Source organism: Eretmochelys imbricata, chromosome 2, assembly GCF_965152235.1.
Source record: "Eretmochelys imbricata isolate rEreImb1 chromosome 2, rEreImb1.hap1, whole genome shotgun sequence".
Taxonomy (NCBI): domain Eukaryota; kingdom Metazoa; phylum Chordata; order Testudines; family Cheloniidae; genus Eretmochelys; species Eretmochelys imbricata.
Genome location: NC_135573.1, coordinates 253152554 through 253173438, shown reverse-complemented (window position 1 = coordinate 253173438; position 20885 = coordinate 253152554).

Below are 20885 nucleotides of genomic sequence, written 5' to 3'. Positions count from 1 at the left end.
TCAGCTGACTCCAACTACTTGGGACCTTTTTAAACCCTCCCCTGCGTGGTAGGAGGGGGAGAGTGAGGGAGTGAGAGGAGCAGGGAAGTTGCCAGTAGGCTGTTTGCAGCAAGACACCAGACCTTCCCAGTAGGGAAGCTGCACTCGCTTCCCCAGAAGGGAAGGAAAACAAGCACAAGGGACTGACTGAGGAGAGGAGTAGCAGGACCCTGTGCTACCTATAAGGATATGCCTTGCCCAAACCTGAGTCTCCAAGGCTAAAAAGGACTGAGCCTACTGAGGTGAACAAGGAGTTTTGCCACACAATATTGATATTCTGATTTCAAGGAAGTAATTACTGCAGGCTTTCTTTTTCAGGAGAAGAGAATCTGCAGTTATTACTTCCTGGAAATCTGAATATCACCAGAGGCTGTGCTGGCTTCTCCATACTCCCAATGCACCTCAACGGTCAACACCACAGCAGCATGACTTCAGTCACCCCTAACTGGAGATGGCCAATGGCAAAATGGTAGTGCATGGAAGGCTATATTGAGACAGATAATAAATTCCTCTAACTTACAATCCAAGGCAGATTCGACTGTAGCATTTCAGGTTTTGATCAGAGCTGGTTGGACATTTTTTGTCAAGTTATTTTTAGATGGAAACTGGCTTTTTGACAAAATGGAAATTTGAACATGAATTTTCTTTCCATTTTGGGGGGATTTGTAAAAACAGAACAAATAAACAAAAAATGCTAAAATCTTTAGAGTTCTTGAAAACTGAAAAAACTTTGTTTTTTTTCAAAATAGTCAGCAAAACTTGAAAAATTATGCAAAAAAGTGTCTTTAAACTTCTCATGGTCAGTAAACTGTATTTTGACCAGCTTTAGATCTGATGTGTGCTGCAGGCAGGTGGTAGAGGAGGAGGGATCCTCCCGCCTTCCAGTCTGTGGAGCTGCCACTATAGGCTTCACTGCGGGATTCTGGGAGATGTAAGGCTGACTTGACATGGGTAATTGGACACAGTGAGGCCTCATTTTTTGGCAGGCAGGATTAGGATCAGCAGGCAGGAAGCAGAATGTCTGTACTAGCTAAGATAAGGGGGAACACCCAGGGAACCACTTACAATGAACAAGATAACAATAGATAAGATAAGCCTGGAACATAAGATGAGATGAAGAGTAAGTCATGCGTGGATAGTCCGTGCTGTATAGGAATTGATTTCTACAGAGTGACCAAGCCAATCCCAAAATGTGTGATGCAATGCAATGTGTATATGTATATAAAGGAAAAAGTTTGCTAGGGATCTCTGGATATATGGTGTGCCCTATACTCATCCTCCACACTTGAAGTCAGATCAACTCAGCATAGCTTTGCTGTATGCCCGATAAAGGAATCCGAGTGACAAGATTGAATGCTTGGGGAGCAAAGTGCAAGAGCTCTTGGGGGAACCTCAATAGGAGCATCTGCACAGCTTCTGATCCTCCCATCCCACCTCTCTTAAACCCCTCCCCTTCCTTCAAACCACCAGCAAACCGGCACTCAGGAGTTCCCACATAGCTGAACTCCCCACTGCCCAAGGGGTGCTGCCCCTCTGTATGACTCTGTGGAATCCTGCCCACATCCATCTCCCCTTTGGGCAATGGAATTATCTAACCAAAGTTCTTTATAGACATTACAGCTGAGCAAATAATTCACAACCATTAATTTATTTGAAGATTGTCCATACAAACCTTATTCACAAAGATGAATACTTACTGACGCAATTAGCTCCTTTGAACCCAGGGTGTCGTCCAAGTGAGTACTGCTGAGCAGAGTGACTTAGGGCTCTGCTGGAAGAACTATTTGGTTCTGTTTCTCCTCATGGAATGTGCAGACAGTCTTTCTTTTCACTATTTGAAATTGTGCAATGAAACATTTTGCAAATTTATGATTACTCTGGTTTATTATTTGAAGTTTTTGCTGCATTGCTTAATTGGTGGTGGTATATGTCACATGGATGAGCATAATTTATAATTCAGGCTCTGGCGCAAATGTTTGTGGAAAGTGGATTTAAAATTTTCCGTGTGTGACCTGAAAATTTGATTAACATTTGTGCTAGTAAATCTCTGTGGGTTAGGGAGTGACTTGGGAAGGGTTCTCAGGCAGGAGTACAAAGGGGGTGGTCAGGGGCACCCCCTTATGTCCCTATGAGGGCTACTTGAACCCTGGGACCAGGCACAAGGAGAAGGAGAGCTGTGAACCTGCTGCTCCCTCGTTCTGGAGTACGTGTATTGGGAGAGATGGAATTTGGGTGGAGCCTCAGTTCTTTCTTGGTAGGTCAGCAAAGTGAGAGGATAGTAGTCTTACTGCTGATATAGGCCAGGAACAAATTACTGCCCTTCTGGAGCAGGCGGGGAGAAGAGAGAGAACTGTGTGTCACTGTGTCTCCATGCTATGTATTTAGTGCAGAACTGTATCCTCCTTGGGCTCTGTCCCTGGGATACAATCTAGGCCTGTCACATTAATGGGTCTACTCTAGGACATGGAAAGTGAACAGAAAAAGGGACACTCATACAGCTTCCAAGACTGAGGATAAACATTCAAACTAGCAGTCATAGAAAACATGTTGTGATAGTAGTTAACACAAAATGCAACTTTGATTTGAGATCTAGTGAATGAGATGACTCTGACAGCATTTTGATGCTATGAGTTGAGCTGTGTTTTATTTATTTATGTATTTGGTCCATTCCTGCATGCCTTTGAGAAGAGCAATACAATTGGCAAATCCCTAGCCTGTGGGAACTGATGTGGTGTAAATGGAATGCCTGGGAGGTTGGTTAAATCCAAAAATAATTTTGTGAACTGTACAAAAAAATTCATCAGAAGTTGAGCAGATTAACTGTGCAGGGTGACACTGAACACAGTGACATCGGTCGATAAAAAGTGACAAATGATATTACTCATGCTCTGTGATTCATTGGGAACAACTCAGAAACCCTGGGTATTTTTTTCATCCCAAAACAAATTGTTCAGCGCAGCCCAAACAATGAAAATAAAACAACAAACACTAACACTGCAACTGTTACATTTTATCATACATAGAATCTAATTTATCTGGTATTAAATGTTTTTCTTGGTACTACCAATCATCTTTGGAAAATGCTGTCTTCAAACGGTTCATCAGACACATATCAAACATTTGTATGGTTATTAGTAAATGGAATTAGAGCACTCTGGAGTAGCTTTATTACATTTTATGCAACTATAATGCATGTAATGCAAGACACGGGTTGCTATAGTTAAGGCTGCATAATAGCTTCCAATCGAACTTTCTGTTTTCATTGGCTCTTCACTGACTGAAATATTCCATGCTTGTTCTGTATCCAAATGGGAGTTAGGTGCCTGGGTGCTTTTCAAAATCCCACTAGGTGCTTAAATGCCTTTAAAAATCTGGCCTTAGGTGCCTAAGTCACTTTTGAAAATGAGTCCTAGGCACCTAAGTTATTTGACGACTTCTGAAATTTTTATCTGTAGAACCAGATTCTGCTACCCTTACTCAATGAGTAGCACCTTATGCCAATCAACAGGACAGCTTCCATAGACCTTGATTCAGCCCTCCATCACTATTCACAAAAGCACTAAACTGCTGCCTGAAGTACCATTGACTCCAGTGGGACTTGAGCCCAAGCTTAATTCTAGGCATGTGCTTAAGTGCTTTGCTGAATAGAGATTGACTTAAACCTGTGTTTTAGGCCATAGGAAAGTACTAATCAACATGAGTAAGGGTTGCATAATTGGGCCTTTAGTGAGGATATAGTAGGGTTTTTTTTTTGTAACTAGGCCCCTACCATACATTTACGGTGTGCCTAAGGACTACTGTAACTTAGTGGTATAATAAAGGCCTGATTAAAGCCCATGGAAAAGAGTCTGTTGAATTCCTGTGAACTGCTTGGGTCCATGTTCCCAAAGCTTCTGGCAAACACAGGGTCTGGTAAAAGGCATCTTCATCCTAGTTTCCCACCAAAATGGCTCCTTAGCCTTAAGGTGGGCCTGATCTGATACCCTGCCACTTGGGCCATATTCAGTAACAATTATTAAATTATTAAAATAGAATACTATAAACCATATTGATAATTACTTACATTCACCCTCTGGCTTACTTGACATTTCCTTTTCTTTGACTTACTCTTCAGCCAGTAGGTAAGTGCTCTTAAGTGCCATTTCCGCTTGCGTGGACACATAGCAGCTTCCACCAGACTTATGGCTCGCCAGTGCCTCTTAACTGTGACCAAGTGTATCTATACCTGTATGCGAGGTGTATGGGTGTAGATTGGATTGTTGCGCCAGAGTCCGGAGTTATGGGGGGTCTGACTTGTGGAGCAGATCAATGTGTTGTGCTCTATCTCCTCTGTGTGGACCCTGCTGGCATGCACTAAATGTTCCTTAGTGCTCATGGATGTAGTTCCGGACTACATAAATGCTCACTAGCAGGGTCTACATGGGGGAGTTAAAGCGTGACTTCTACAAATCACACACTGGTGACTTCTACAAATCACAGCCTCTATTGCAGGCTCCGGGGTCTTGCAGATAAGCCCAAAGAGTCACAGGAAGTCCATGGGCCAGGTGAAACTACGTGGGCTGAATCTGGCCTGCAGGCTATATGTTTGACACCCCAGCTCTAGAGAAATGTTCACAAGACAGAAAGCCAGTGAGTTTCCACCTCTTCTACTAGCAGATTCTGCAGTTCACCTACCTAATGCGGTAAAACCTGACCTTACTGGTCTTAGCCTGATTGCTGTGGCTGGGAACATTGCTATAAGACAAATTTGAGCAATATATTGGTGTGATCAGATGTTTGGCTGCGTGAGTGTGTTCTCTCTACATGCTGTTCTAACTCTGGCCGGATAGCCTGTACAGCAAGCTCCAATCGAACTGCCCAATAAATCCACAGACTCGGTTTTCAGTGAGGGAACGTGGTTGCGTTTATTGCTGATGAAGCACGGTGCTAATGCCCGGCTCAGTGGTTTCAGGTACACTAACACGTGTATGCTCGTGACAATGAACTGGCTCAGTGAATGGCGGGACTTTCCATTCTCCCCTCGGCCAGACAGAGACATTGCCTCTGAGATACATCTTTATAGACAGATACAGACAAATTACATATTACCCCTCTGATGTACTTAGGTGCCACCCTCTGACATGGCTAACCACCACCCATTACCTTGTATCTGTTGGTTTGATCAAAACGTTTCTATCCATCATGTTGTCCTCCTGCTCTTATCTTTAGGATGGGTCAGTGCGTTTCTGTTATCTTTGAGGAAGGTGCTGGTATCAAGGTGTTCTGGTACCACCTTTCTGGAATGTGTTTGCATATATATTCTTATGCCTAGCACTATTTAGGAATAGGTTTCAGGGTAGCGGCCATCTTAGTCTGTATCCGCAAAAAGAACAGGAGTACTTGTGGCACCTTAGAGACTAGCAAATTTATTTGAGCATAAGCTTTCGTGGGCTACAGCCCACTTCATCGGATGCATAGAATGGAACATATAGTAAGAAGATATGTATGTATATATGTATATATATGTAAGCAGAGTCAGGATGAGCTCCACCCTGACATCTGGTGGTGAGGTGTGGCAAGTTGTGGAAAAGAACTTCAGGGGCCGATCTCATTTGCATAGGCACACCCACCCCGCCTAGAATGAGACCATAGCTGCCCAAATGGTCACTTTGGCTGCTGTGGGATCCCCAGTGTCTCTGTTATTGGGGCAGGAAGAATAAATTGTTATTACCCTGATTATGGGAACTGTGCTTGGAACTGTACGTGGCCTTTTGTTATGATGGAGGGATTCACCATCAACTAAGTAGCACTCGCTAGGCAAGGGTCATGGGTTCCAAAACTGTGTGAATGGAGAGAGGCTGGGGACAAGTATTAATACTTGGTGGCATGGGCCCCTTGGTGAGGGCCTTACATGCTAATTGCACTTCCTCCTCTCTCCACTGTGGAATATCAGAGCTAATTTTGATTTCATTAGAAGTCTAGTTATAGGCTGCTGAGCTCACTTTGGGCTGACAGTGCACCAGCACTAGGGCTCCCCTACTATAAGCTGAATTCACCTAAGAGCTGAAATCACTGAGTGTTGTGTTAAGTAGTGGGGGAGCCTGAAGATATATTGTGGAGCAGTTTGCGGGACGGCTGGTGAAGCAGTTCGACGCGGAGCAGTGTGTGGATGGCAGGAGCTGCTTGTGGGTCGTGGAGCTGAGCGAAGGAGTTCATGGGGCAGCTGGCGGAGCGGAGCGCAGCGGAGCGAAGGAGTTCGTGGGGCGGCTGGCGGAGCGGAGCGCAGTGGAGCGAAGGAGTTCGTGGGGCGGCTGGCGGAGCGGAGCGCCGCTATGGGGCGGTCAGCTTCAGATCATGTAAGGTGCCTCTTACCCCCATCCCATTTCCACCCGGGTTGGGAGGTAAAGCTCCGCAGATAAACTTTCGAACTCTGGGGCTGCCCTGACCAGGGACAGAGACTTTTGGGGCATTGGACTTTTGGGACTTTGGGTGATTTGGGGTTGCTGGACTCAAGAACCAAAGGGAAAGGGGCATGCCCCAATTTGCCTGGGGTGCGTTTTTTATGCTCATGGGTTGTGTTATGAATCCTGTTGGTGGTGTTTCCCCAACATAATGCCACATTGTTTCTCTCTGTTATTAAAAGGCTTTTGCTACACTCAGACTATGTGCTTGCGAGAGGGGAAGTATTGCCTCTTGGAGGCGCCCAGCGGGGGTGGTATATATTTGTCCCAGGTCACTGGGTGGGGGCTCGAGCCGGTTTGCATTGTGTTATTGGAATGGAACCCCTAGATATTGAACCCGGCCCTTGTTGCTGCCAACTCTGACGGGCAGAAGGGTTACATATATATATATATATATATACAGAGAAGGTGGAAGTTGCCATACAAACTGTAAGAGGCTAATTAATTAAGATGAGCTATTATCAGCAGGAGAAAAAAACTTTTGTAGTGATAATCAAGATGGCCCATTTAGACAGTTGACAAGAAGGTGTGAGGATACTTAACACGGGGAAATAGATTCAATATGTGTAATGACCCAGCCACTCCCAGTCTCTATTCAAACCCAAGTTAATGGTATCTAGTTTGCATATTAATTCAAGCTCAGCAGTTTCTCGTTGGAGTCTGTTTTTGAAGCTTTTCTGTTGCAAAATTGCCACCCTTAAATCTTTTACTGAGTGGCCAGAGAGGTTGAAGTGTTCTCCTACCAGTTTTTGAATGTTATAATTCCTGATGTCAGATTTGTGTCCATTTATTCTTTTGCGTAGAGACTGTGCGGTTTGGCCAATGTACATGGCAGAGGGACATTACTGGCACATGATGGCATATATCACACTGGTAGATGTGCAGGTGAACGAGCCCCTGATGGTGTGGCTAATGTGATTAGGTCCTATGATGGTGTCACTTGAATAAATACGTGGACAGAGTTAGCATCGGGCTTAGTTGCAAGGATAGGTTCCTGGGTCAGTGTTTTTGTTATGTGGTTGCTGGAGAGTATTTGCTTCATGTTGGGGGGCTATCTGTAAGCGAGGACTGGTCTGTCTCCCAAGATCTGTGAGAGTGAGGGATCATTTTTCAGGATTGTAAATCTTTGATGATGCACTGGAGAGGTTTTAGTTGGGGGCTGAAGGTGACAGCTAGTGGTGTTCTGTTATTTGTTGGGCCTGTCCTGTAATAGGTGACTTTAAGGACTATAAGGTGGATAGAAAGCTGGCTAGATTGTCGGGCTCAACGGGTAGTGATCAATGGCTCCATGTCTAGTTGGCAGCCGGTATCAAGTGGAGTGCCCCAAGGGTCAGTCCTGGGGCCGGTTTTGTTCAATATCTTCATAAATGACCTGGAGGATGGGGTGGATTGCACCCTCAGCAAGTTTGCAGATGACACTAAACTGGGAGGAGAGGTAGATACGCTGGAGGGTAGGGATAGGATACAGAGGGACCTAGACAAATTGGAGGATTGGGCCAAAAGAAATCTGATGAGGTTCAACAAGGACAAGTGCAGAGTCCTGCACTTAGGATGGAAGAATCCAATGCACCGCTACAGACTAGGGACTGAATGGCTAGGCAGCAGTTCTGCAGAAAAGGACCTAGGGGTTACACTGGACGAGAAGCTGGATATGAGTCAACTGTGTGCCCTTGTTGCAAAGAAGGCCAGTGGCATTTTGGGATGTATAAGTAGGGGCATTGCCAGCAGATGGAGGGACGTGATCGTTCCCCTCTATTCGACACTGGTGAGGCCTCATCTGGAGTACTGTGTCCAGTTTTGGGCCCCACACTACAAAAGGATGTGGAAAAATTGGAAAGAGTCCAGCAGAAGGTAACAAAAATGATTAGGGGACTGGAACACATGACTTATGAGGAGAGGCTGAGGGAACTGGGGATGTTTAGTCTACGGAAGAGAAGAATGAGGGGGGATTTGATAGCTGCTTTCAACTACCTGAAAGGGGGTTCCCAAAGAGGATGGCTCTAGACTGTTCTCAGTGGTAGCAGATGACAGAACAAGGAGTAATGGTCTCAAGTTGCAGTGGGGGAGATTTTGATTGGATATTAGGAAAAACTTTTTCACTAGGAGGGTGGTGAAACACTGGAATGCGTTACCTAGGGAGGTGGTGGAATGTCCTTCCTTAGAAGTTTTTAAGGTCAGGCTTGACAAAGCCCTGGCTGGGATGATTTAATTGGGGATCGGTCCTGCTTTGAGCAGGGGGTTGGACTAGATGACCTCCTGAGGTCCCTTCCAACCCTGATATTCTATGATGTGGAAAAATTGGAAAGAGTCCAGCAGAGGGCAACAAAAAATGATTAGGGGGCTGGAACACATGACTTATGAGGAGAGGCTGAGGGAACTGGGATTATTTAGTTTGCAGAAGAGAAGAATGAGGGGGAATTTGATTGCTGCTTTCAACTACCTGAAAGGGGGTTCCAAAGAGAATGGATCTAGACTTCTCAGTGGTACCAGATGACAGAACGAGGAGTAATGGTCTCAAATTGCAGTGGGGGAGATTTTGATTGGATATTAGGAAAAACCTTTTCACTGGGAGGGTGGTGAAGCACCGGAATGGGTTACCTAGGGACGTGGTGGAATTTCCTTCCTTAGAGGTTTTTAAGGTCAGGCTTGACAAAGCCCTGGCTGGGATGATTTAGTTGGGGATTGGTCCTGCTTTGAGCAGGGGGTTGGACTAGATGACCTCCTGAGGTCCCTTCCAACCCTGAAATTCTATGATTCTATGACTTCTAGGTACTCTTCTGGCTCTGTCAATCTGTTTTTTCACTTCAGCAGGTGGGTATAGTAGTTTTAAGAATGCTTGATAGAGATCTTGTAGGTGTTTGTCTCTGTCTGAGGGATTGGAGCAAATGCGGTTGTATCTTACAGCTTGGCTGTAGAGAATGGATTGTGTGGTGTGTCCTGGATGGAAGCTGGAGGCATGTAGGTAAGTAGGCGGTCAGTAGGTTTCCGGTATAGGGTGATGTTTATGTGACCATCACTTATTAGCACAGTAGAATTCAGGAAGTGGACCGCTTGTGTGGATTGGTCTAAGCTGAGGTTGATGGTGGGATGGAAATTGTTGAAATCAAGGTGGAATTCCTCAAGGGCTTCTTCCATGGGTCCAGATGATGAAGATGTCATCAGTGTAGCACAAGTAGAGTAGGGGCATTAGGGGACGAGAGCTAAGTAAGCGTTGTTCTAAGTCAGCCATAAAAATGTTGGCATACTGTGGAGCCATGTGGGTACCCATATCAGTGCTGCTGATTTGAAGGTATACATTGTCCCCAAATGTGAAATAGTTGTGGGTGAGGACAAAGTCACAAAGGTCGCCACCGGGCTTGCCATGACATTATCAGGGATACTGTTCCTGATAGCTTGTAGTCCATCTTTGTGTGGAATGTTGGTGTAGAGGGCTTCTACATCCACAGTGGCCAGGATGGTGTTTTCTGGAAGATCACTGATGGATTGTAGTTTCCTCAGGAAGTCAGTGGTGTCTTGAAGATAGCTGGGAGTGCTGGTAGCGTAGGGCCTGAGGAGAGAGTCCACATATCCAGACAATCCTGCTGTTAGGGTGCCAATGCCTGAGATGATGGGGTGTCCAGGATTTCCAGGTTTATGGATCTTGGGTAGCAAATAGAATACCCCTGGTTGGGGTCCTAGGCATGTGTCTGCACAGATCTTGTTTCTGTGCTTTTTCAGGGAGTTTCTTGAGCAGATGGTGTAGTTTCTTTCGGTAATCCTCAGTGGGATCAGAGGATAATGGTCTGTAGAATGTGCAGTTAGAGAGTTGCGTAGCAGCCTCTTGTTCATATTCTAACTTATTCATGATGACGACAGCACCTGTGTGTTTCTGCAATGTGTGTTTCTGCAATATCAGCTCTGTTCTTGCCAGATTCTGTGAGCAGAGCCTGCCTCTTGCTCAAAACTTATTTTTGCTTTATATTAGTAAGTTTTGACCATTACTTTAGCCCAGGCCTCATGTCTCACACCAGGCCTCTGATACAAGGGCTTATGTTTCAGGCCCTCTTTCTACTACAGTAGAGACATCAAATAATGTTTTAAAAGGCAGTTCAGTGTCCGCTGTGTGAGGATGCTCACTTGTGACCCAGCTCTGTTGTAGTGTAGAGGAATAGGGTAGTATACCTTTAAGTAGTTTGTGAGCCTTCTCCTGGTGCTTGGCATGCTCTATATTTTAGAAGCTGCCAGAAAGCAGTCCGCACAGCAGCGTGTATGTAGCTAGGCCTTGCAATGTGTGTATATTGTGTAGTATCAAAATGTGAACATCCTGATGCCTACTCTGAATCAATGCAGAAGAAGGGAAGAGAGAAGCTCTGGCTGGAGGAGAAAGGGAGCGGCGATCTGAAAGTTGCACCAACCTGTTTCCTGATTAATTGGACTGTTAGCTGCATCTGTTGACTTGTCATTCTTCGCCATACAGTCAGGGTTTAGAAACCTTCTCCCCTGTAGCTACCATTCTTCTTTGTCATTGTGCAGACAGCTCTTGACATCAGTATCTCTTTGGTCACTAGTGTGATTCTCTACCAAGGAAAGCCTAAACAAAGGCAGCGAACGTACATGTAAGCTTTAGTGGGAAGAAATGTGTATTGGAGCATTTCTCTGTGTTTCTGTAGCTTAGGCAATGCTGTGTCTGAGTCTGCAGGGAAATGAGGCTGAATCTGCTAATGTATTTGTAACACGCTGGCAGGTTCTCCCGAATACAACAGTCTACTACTGCTACCTCTGAACTCTTGAGTTCAAGGTGCCAGACTACTGAACCAAAGGAGTGAACTAAATTTCAAGTGGTTGAGGTCTGTGCTGTGGTACTGGTGCAAAAACCCTAACCCTAAGCTGGCAACCCTGTATGGAGTTAGGGGTAGAGGTATTGTAAAATGGGAGCTGACCCTACCCCACCCTGAGTTATATTGGTGGGATGAGAAGAAAGCCATCTCTTCCTAAGCCTGGCATTACGCAGAAGAACAGTCTGTGTGTGGCTCCCCACTCAAGGGGAGGGGTGGGACACTACTAACTGCAGAGGACTTCATTTCCCCCGATCTACCTAGCGAGGTTACTCTAGCAGGGCCTTTCCTACTGGTTCCCCAGAACACTTTGGGCTTGGGTTTGTGGCTGCAACCCAATTAGCCTCCCTATTGAGGGACATCAGAGCTTCTGCTGAGACTGCGGGATTGAGTCTGAACACTGGAGACTAGGGTGAGGGAGCGTTTTGTGCTGTTGCTTTTCAGGTGTACATGTGTGAAACACATGACACGCACTGTGCTCAAATGACCTTGCTGTTCGTGTGGTATAACATGGGAGCCATGTTTGCTTAACTGTTAAGTTACAGTGGTGAATTTTGAACTGAAGACTCAAAAATGGGTAAGTATTTGAAGAAAAGAGATTCTGGGGCCTCCACATCTACTTTCAGTGGTGAAGCTGAATAGGAATATAAAGTCAAAGTGGTGAGCTGACACTACTGTGAGAGGTATTTGCAGTTTGGATTTTCATTTACAGGTGAACCATCATTTAATCTCATCGACAAGGTTGGGGAAAAACTTTTGACCCACACCGTGGTGTCAAGTAAGTTAAAATGCCGCCTTACAGGCAAACCCCCATCCCTTGCCAACAAGGGTAAATATTTTTTTTTGAGCGTTTGAAGAATCAAAATGAAAAACAAGTGCAAATGATGAAAGACTGCGTAACAGCTTCTGATAAACCACTGGAAGCAAGCTACTTGGTCGCTGACCTTATAGCAAAGGTGAAAAAGTCTCATACAGTCACAGAAACGTTGATTTTTACCAGCATGCAAAGAAAGGACGAGAGTTATGTTAGGTGCAAATACAATGAAATCACCATAGTTCCCGTTTTAGATAATGTGATAAGTCGCCACATTTATGATGTCAGCTGACACTGAGACTGTGCTCTGAGGGGAAAAAATCAAATCAAGCGGAAAATTTACACTGCAGCTTGATGAATCTGCAGATATGAGTCGTCATCCTCAACTCTTGGCTAATGTCAGGTATTTTGATGGAAATGGTCTAAAAGAAGGGTTTTTTTTTTTTTTTATTTTGCAGACAACTGCCAGGTCACACAACTGAAGAGGAAATCTTCAGGATGACAATGGCCTATCCTGAGGAGGGAGAATTGCACTGGAAAAATTAGTGTTTGCACAGATGGGACTGCCTCCATGGCTGGCAAAGTGAAGGGGTTTGTAAGCCAGGTCAAAGAACAAACCCCAGATGTTCTGGTGAGCCACTATTTCCTGTGCCATGAAGCTCTCACGGCCAAAGACTGCTAAAACTTTCCTTAGTGTAATATGGAGCAGTAAAGATAGTGAACTTAATAAAATCACAGTCCTTAAAATGTTGCCTTTTCTCACTATTGTGTAACGAAATGGGAGCAGAACACCAGAGTTTACTGTTGCACACAGAAATACGCTGGCTTTTCCATGGAAAAGTTCACTCATGCTTGTATGAGTTGAGAGAGGAGTTAAAAATATTCTTAACTTTGGAGGAATCTGCATACATGGACTTCATACATACATCTTCATACATCTCACTGATTTGGCAGGGTGTGTAAAGCTTGCCTATCTGGCTGATATATTCCACCACCTCATTGGACTGAACAAGAAAATGCAAGGTAGAAATGAGAATCTTCTTTCCTGCATGGATAAACTGCCTGGGTTTAAATCTAAGTTAGCCCTCTGACGTGGAAAAAATAGCAAAAGGTACAACAGAAATGTTCCCCTGGAAAAATGTGGCAGATCCTACTGGCAGTATTTTGGTCAATGTCATTTCTGAGCATTTGAAAAGTCTCGAAGAAAAATTCAGCTCATATTTTCCTTCAACCTATATAGAAGATTTTGACTGGGTCTGGGATCCTTGGATTTCCTCTGCAATGGAAAGTGCTAAGAATGTTACACTAATGACTCAGGAGCAACTTGCTGGATTAAGGATGGACCACTCTTTTAAAATTGGTTGGCGACATGCCGTTGGACTCATTCTGGTTGACAGTGGCAGACGAATACACAGCAATCTCAGACCGTGCTTTATCCTTCTTCTTGCCCTTTTCAACAATGTACCTGTGCAAGTTAAGAGTTTTCAAGCCTGACTTACATCAAAAACAAACAGAGTGTTTGAGATTGGCGGAGCAAGCGCTCCGAGTTGCACTGTCAACATTTCCTGCCAGGATTAAACGACTCTGCATATCAAGGCAAGCTCAAATTTTTCATTAAAAGCAAGTGTTGTTATAATTTAGTGTCGAGCAGGGGTGTGCTGCACAAATCTTTTATTGAAGTAAGTGTGCCTTAGAGCGGAAAAGGTTGGAAAACGCTGCCTTATATTACTTCCTACACTCAGATGAAAAGACATTATAAACTAATTACTCTCTCTATATACATAAATAAATACAAACCCACCCCACCTCCCATTTAAGCAATGGCAGTCTCTTCTGTGGGGTGGTGAAACTCAGCTCTTCGGTTTGATAGCCCCAGAAGGAGTGTGTGATGAGGTTAATGCCCCTCCCACCAGCTTATGGCTTCACTTGGCTCTCCACACAAATGAGCACAGCAGTGTCTAGATCATTCTTATTTCTTTTTATTGAAAGCCCAAAATCTTTCCCTGGAGACCCTGGTTTGAAAGGTCACTAGGCTTGAGTGAATGAAGACAACCCATCTCCCAAGTGAGTGAATGCACCGGTCAGGTACTCACTGGCCAAATACTCACCTGGAGAGTGATCCACTCACCCCCATCTTAGTCATGGGTTTTCTGAAAAGGAGAGAAAAAGAGGAAAAAAAACCATCTGTGACATTGCACCCCATATTCTTCATAGTTGTATGATTATGACATAATTATGATGCATTTTGTACAAGCTATGTCTTGTTAGGTGTCTGGAAAAGTTATGATTTCTGAATATGATTATCTTATTTGTATGCATGTATCACTTTTGTAACTGAAGTTATGAATATTGACTATATATCTGTATTTCAAATGTGGTTATACCTGGGTAATACCCACTAGGCAAAAGGCTTCCAGTCTAGACAGCTGATTATGAAGGGCCTATTCAGGGTAATGGCCCTTAGGGGAAACAATAGGCCTTAGGAGAAGCTTATCCCCCACCTCATGAGCCTTCCTGAGAACACTCCAGACTGCCTGTAAGTAATGGCTGCTATGACTCAGCAAGGGCATGTGACCAGATCATATGACACTGAACCCATTTTGATACCTGTATTTTTCCACAAACTGGCTGGGAACTGATTTTGGGACAAAGGGTTCCCGCCATATGTTAAAGCTATATAAGGTGGGTGTGACATCATCTTGGGGCCTCACTCCCCACCACGAGAACTCCTGGAAACACCCGAGGAACAAAGACTGAACTGGAGGGAAGTGCTGGTCCCAGGCTAAAAGGATTTCCAGCCTGTGTATGGAAACCTGGTGGACTGCTTGTATCATCAGCCAGGGTGAGAAATTGTTAATTCATATCCAATATTTCTAGTATTTTAGGCTTAGTTTGTGGTTTTGTTTATTTGTTAGGTAATCTGCTTTGATCTGTTTGCTATCACTTAAAATCTATCTTTTGTAGTTAATAAACTTGTTTTTTGCTTTATCTAAATCAGTGTGTCTTTAAGTGAAGTGTCTAGGAAAAATCTCAGCTTGGGTAACACAAGTTTGACCTCTCCACATTGAGGGAGGGGCAGACTATTTATGAACTTACATTGCACAGATCCCTGTGCAGGGCAAGATGGTATAATTTTGGGTTTATACTTCAGCCTGCGAAGCTGGAGGTTATTTTGGCTGTAGCCTCTCTATTGTTGGTTCATTCAGTGGCTGGCCAAAGCGTGCATGTAACTGCAGCTGGGTGTGTCCCTATCTGTGTGAATGCTGGTGGAAGTGTAGGACCGGGAGTGGTCCACAGTTTGTCACAGCAGCACAGTGCTGAGAGGGAGCCCGGGCTGGTGAGTTAGAGGGCTCAGTGATACCCCAGTTCCAGGTGGCACCCTGGGGGGAATCTGTCACACCATCCTCCAGTGAGCTCCCCTGCCTGCTGCGAGTGGGGATGCCATTGTCCAGGCTGTGTATAGCTCACACAGGTTTCTGCCTCAGAACTGGACTGGAGAAGCCTCCACACATCTGGCTGCAGTTACCCTGCAGGACTCGCCACCTTCTCCCAGGCTGGACTGTGCCGTGTGTTGTGCAGGCGGTCAGATTAGATGATCGCCGTGGGTATACCTGGTCCTGCCTCAGCACAGAGGGCTGGACTAGATGGCCTCTTCAGGTCTCTTGCACCCCTACATTTCTATGATTTTATGTTTACCTGCAGGATATTATTCAGTCACCAGCTGTATGAGTGCAGCATGGTGTCCCAAACTGAGTGCAAACCCTGGTGAACAAAGGAGACTAAGCTGAATCCTAAATTATATTGAAGCTTGGTTTTGCCTGTCATTCTACCTGTTTTTCTTAATAAATGCTTCTTGTTTAAGAGTGGTATGTTTCCATATATCATAAATGTACCCTTCAGAGTGAGTGCATTTTTCCCCTGAGGAGACTGTATTTCAAAATTACATCCCAATTCCAACCCTGAATTCAACAATCTCTTTTCAATTTATTTAACTGCAGTGGATAACCCAATACATCTGTTCTACCTTGTTAAAGAAATACTAAATCCTAATTTAAGATTATACAGATGTGTGAAGTATTTCTTTCCTTCTGGCAGCACCACTGCATTTATTCGGTGAGACTGGATAATTTTGTTTCCCAAGAAATAAAGTATAAACATAAAAGTACAGTTCTGCTGTTATTTTAAAGAGCTGTTCTAGCATTACTCCCTAGAGTTTCCTGATGTAACATTTATTACAGTTTTGCACACTATTTAGTGCCCTCATAAATAAGAGCAGCCACTTAACGATATTAAAATATTTATGTCAGTAGTATGTTCATAAAGAGAAGATGTTTAGTCTCCTTTTATGCAAGTTGTTCCTACTGAACACTTCAGAAACACTGCAGCAGAGACCAACAAAATTAATTTCTTTTAAATAGAAGCTGGGAATAAAGTTATAGAAGGAAAAATAATGCGTTGGTTTAAAAAAATATGGGAACAAAAATGGATGTGGGGGAAACTGCTACCACCTAAAGTGAAATTAGTGAATGTTCGGAGTCTCTGTGCCTGCCCTTTCAGGTTCTTTCTGCTTAAGATGCAAAACTGGCATTTTGACCAAAATGTTTGCAACATCTATCCTTCATCACACCCCCAGCAGAAAAACTGCATGCTAACTGGTCCTTGCAAATAACCAAATACTCTCCATGCAGCCATCAACAGCGCACCCTAATCCCCATGTCCTAGTTGCAATAATTTGTGGGAATTGATGGTCCCCAATTAGTTTTGTGGGCTGTTAAAGCATTTGGAAGTGTCCTTCTGGCTGGGATGGAGCTGAAATGTGCTTATGTTCTACAATATCCAGAGCTTCAAACTTTGATACATTTCCTGCGGCACCAGAGGCTCCTGTAGCACCCAGATTGCCTGCAGCCATATCACATTAGGCAATGGTCATGTCAGATCACACAAAGTAGGGTCTAGCCTGGTCAATGCTTGGCTGGGAGACTTATAGGTAAAACCTTTAGGTGGAACCCAGGAGCCACAGAAAAGTTTAGTCCATGGTTCAGCAGTTGGCATTCATAGATTCCAAGGCCAGAAGTGTCCCCTCATCTGACAGGTGTTTGTTCTTAAAAAACTGCAATGATGGAGATTCCACAATCTCCCCTGGAAGCCTGTTCCACTGCTTAACACAAAGTTTTAGAAAGTTTTTCCTAATATCTAACATAAATCTTTCTCGCTGTAAATTCAACTGATTACTTCTTGTCCTACCTTCAGTGGACATGGAGAACAATTGGTCACCATCTTCTTTATAACAGTCCTTAATATATTTGAAGATTATCAGATGTCCCCCTCAGTCTTTTTTCAAGACTAAATGTGCCCATTTTAAAAAATAACCTTTCTTCAGGTTTTCTAAATCTTTTATCGCTTTTGTTGCTCTCTTCTGATCTCTCCATTCCAGTGGGCACGTAAGACAAACAATGTTGTATCGCGTACAGGATTGGGAATCTTAGGTCTTCCGCGGGCCAAATGGAGACCATACTGAATGGATGTTTCTTTCTTGGCTCTCTGGGACAATTAGTGTTGGCATTGATGGGGGTGGTGTTTGGTAGTCAGGTGTGCAAATTGTGTAGTGACAATACTGCTGAGAATGGAGATTTTGCTGACCTCCATTTGCTGGGCAAAACATACATTATGGATGTATTTTCATAAGAAGTGGGTCTGAACTGGAACCCTGATTCTCAACAGCTTGAGACTTTGAGGGTTAGGATTTGATAATTTGATGCAACTTTCATGACTTGAATCTGTCTCTAATGAACTAACCTGGAATCCTGAATATAAAGCCCTCCAGACTTTTGAGTGTAGGGCATTATGAAATAAAGACCCTATCTTGGATCTAAATTTCATGATCAGGGACCATATGCAACTTGGAAACCCAAAATTGACTACCCTCAAACTTTGGGTAGATGTCAGAGGGAAAACAGGATTGTCCAAAATTGTTCTCAAGTTGACCTCTGAGGTCCCTCTGTAACTTAGATCGCTCTTAAATAGCCGCAGCATTAGTCACAAAGCACTGGCTCTGGTCCTCCCAACTTTTTTGATTCATTTTTGCATGAAGCTATTCAGAATGCCTGAATGTAGCTGTGTTAGTCTGTATCAGCAAAAACAATGAGGAGTCTTTGCGGCACCTTAGAAACTAACAAATTTATTTGGGCATAAGCTTTCGTGGGCTAGAACCCACTTCATCAGATGCATGGAGTGGAAAATACAGGAGCAGGTATAAATACATGAAAAGATGTGAGTTGCCTCACCAAGTGTGAGGTCAGTCTAATGAGACAATTCAATTGACAGCAGGATACCAAGGGAGGAAAAATAACTTTTGAAGTGGTAATGAGAGTGGCCCATCTCAGACAGTTGACAAGAAGATGTGAGTAACAGTAGGGGGAAGTTAGTATTGGGGAACTTAGGTTTAGGTTTTGTAAGGACCCAACCACTCCCAGTCTTTATTCAGGCCTAATCTGATGGTGTCCAGTTTGCAAATTAATTCCAGTTCTTCAGTTTCACATTTGAGTCTGTTTTTGAAGTTTTTGTGTTGAAGAATTGCCACTTTTAGGTCTGTTATTGAGTGACCAGGGAGACTGAAGTTGACAGATAATCTATGTGCACATTGTGTAATCTATGAACACAGGTTACCATACACTCACCATTATGGGGCATAATTATCCTCCAACCTGATGTCTTGAGTTCTGTCTAGCGTGGTCTGTTCCTATTATTTGCTTATCCAAACTAGCAAGAAGAGGAAACATGAGTAGAAGAAAGCTCCTCCAATAATGCAAAGAGAGCTCCTGTTCTTCAGAAACCACTTTGCTATCAATAGCCATGATAGATAAACTATACCAGATATGGTGCCTGTCAAGTAAAATTAATTATAATAGCGAGGAGCTGTTGAATAATAAATGCAGTGCAGTTTTTTGGGCAGCATTAAAAATGAAGTAATGTTCCAAGATGTTTAACTACCAGTGGTATGCACTGTTTTCTTACAAGCAATAAACTACACTACATGAATGAATCAAGTCACTTACAAGGGCAAAGACTGGTTATGCCTTCCACATGTGACACACTTTTTGGTCATCTCAGTGCAGCTAAACTATTGCTCATAACCATGGTTAAGACGTCAATCTAACCTATGTTGGTATATGTCAGGAGTGACTCTTTTTATACTCAATTTGTTAGTATACCTAGCTTGTTCATCAAAAGAACTGCTGAGCAGAAGCTAAATTAAGTGTGGAGTTTTCCAGCCTGTCAGGCAGGGAATTTTCCATCAGTTAACCAGCTCTATTTCACATTGCAATAGTTAACTATTGCCAGACTTTCCAGCTTGCACAACTGTATACTTCAGCAAAAAGCTCAAGTCAGGAGGGCACAGGGTCATGTTTACTCCTTGCGGTCACTTGCTTCCCCCTCCTCTCCTGGTCTGTTAGTTGCGCTAAGGCTTCAGAAACGGCCTTTCTAGCTGTTTTCAACAATGAGCATAACAGTTGGTATTACCGCTGTAGGTATTGGTCTAGGCATGTTACTGGGCTCTGGGCTACCAAAAATCTTCTCCTCCTACACTAGCACCATTATTTAGTGCAGCAGGATGATGGCAATAAAAACAGAACCAACTGTTAGCCAATTGTGTGGCCTCACAAAGCAGAACATGAGCTAGACATTACATTACCTACCATAATTCGTTAACTTGCCGTTGCTGTGATAAAAGATGCTTCAGGGGGAGGATCTGAGTCTGCTTTCAGTTAACCCTGGTATAAATCAAGAGTAATTGCATGGAAGTCAATGGAGTTACAGTGTCAAGCTGGTGTGAGCATAGACTTGGGCCCAGAACACATGCTTTTTCTCAAATAGGTGAATAGGGATGTCAGCCCCAAACTCACCAGCATAATGCCAAGCTGTTTTTTCCATGCTCTGGAAAGAGTTGTTAAGTAAACCTGGTCTGAAAATGAATTACTCTTTCATTTATTAATTGATTTTTTTCTTTCTGTTCCTGACAAATAAAGTAGTCTAATGGGCTCTGGGGAAAAGAAGGCCTCACTCTGAACGCTTTCTGATTACATTATAGATGTGTGTGGTTAAGACACTAAATGGATCTGCATGATGATATTCAGAACTACCATTATGGCAAAGTTGGATGACAGTGATAAAAACTCTCATCAGACTGACATAGTTCGTGAATGGGAAGGGGTCTTGAGATGTAAGGAAAGAGGGTGAGAGGGAAATGATCATGAGAGGAAGGAGGGATGGGAAGGGGGAATATATCCCCAGAGAGTTGGGCAGGAAGGGAATGGGTAGTGGGAGAATCATATGGACTGAATCACAAGAAAGAGGGTGCAAATCAGTATAATTCCATTGTAGAACCAGAAACTCCTGCTGTTCCAAGGATTCCAAAAGGTGAATTCTGCTTGCATTCCTGTCATTCATCATGGACATAAGAAGAGGTGGAAGTGTTAAAAACGAAGTTGCATCTTGCCCACTGTGGAGAACATTGTGGAGAGGCTAAATGAATTCTTTGCATCAGTCTTCACTGCAGAGGATGTGAGGGAGAGAGGATGTGAGCCATTCTTTGTAGGTGACAAATCTGAGGAACTGTCACAGATTGAGATGTTAGTAGAGGAGGTTTTGGATCAAATTGATAAATTAAATAGTAATGAGTCACCAGGACCAGATGGTATTCAGTGTTATGAAGGAACTCAGATATAAAATTGCAGAACTACTAACTCTGGTATGTAACCTATCGCTTAAATCAGCCTC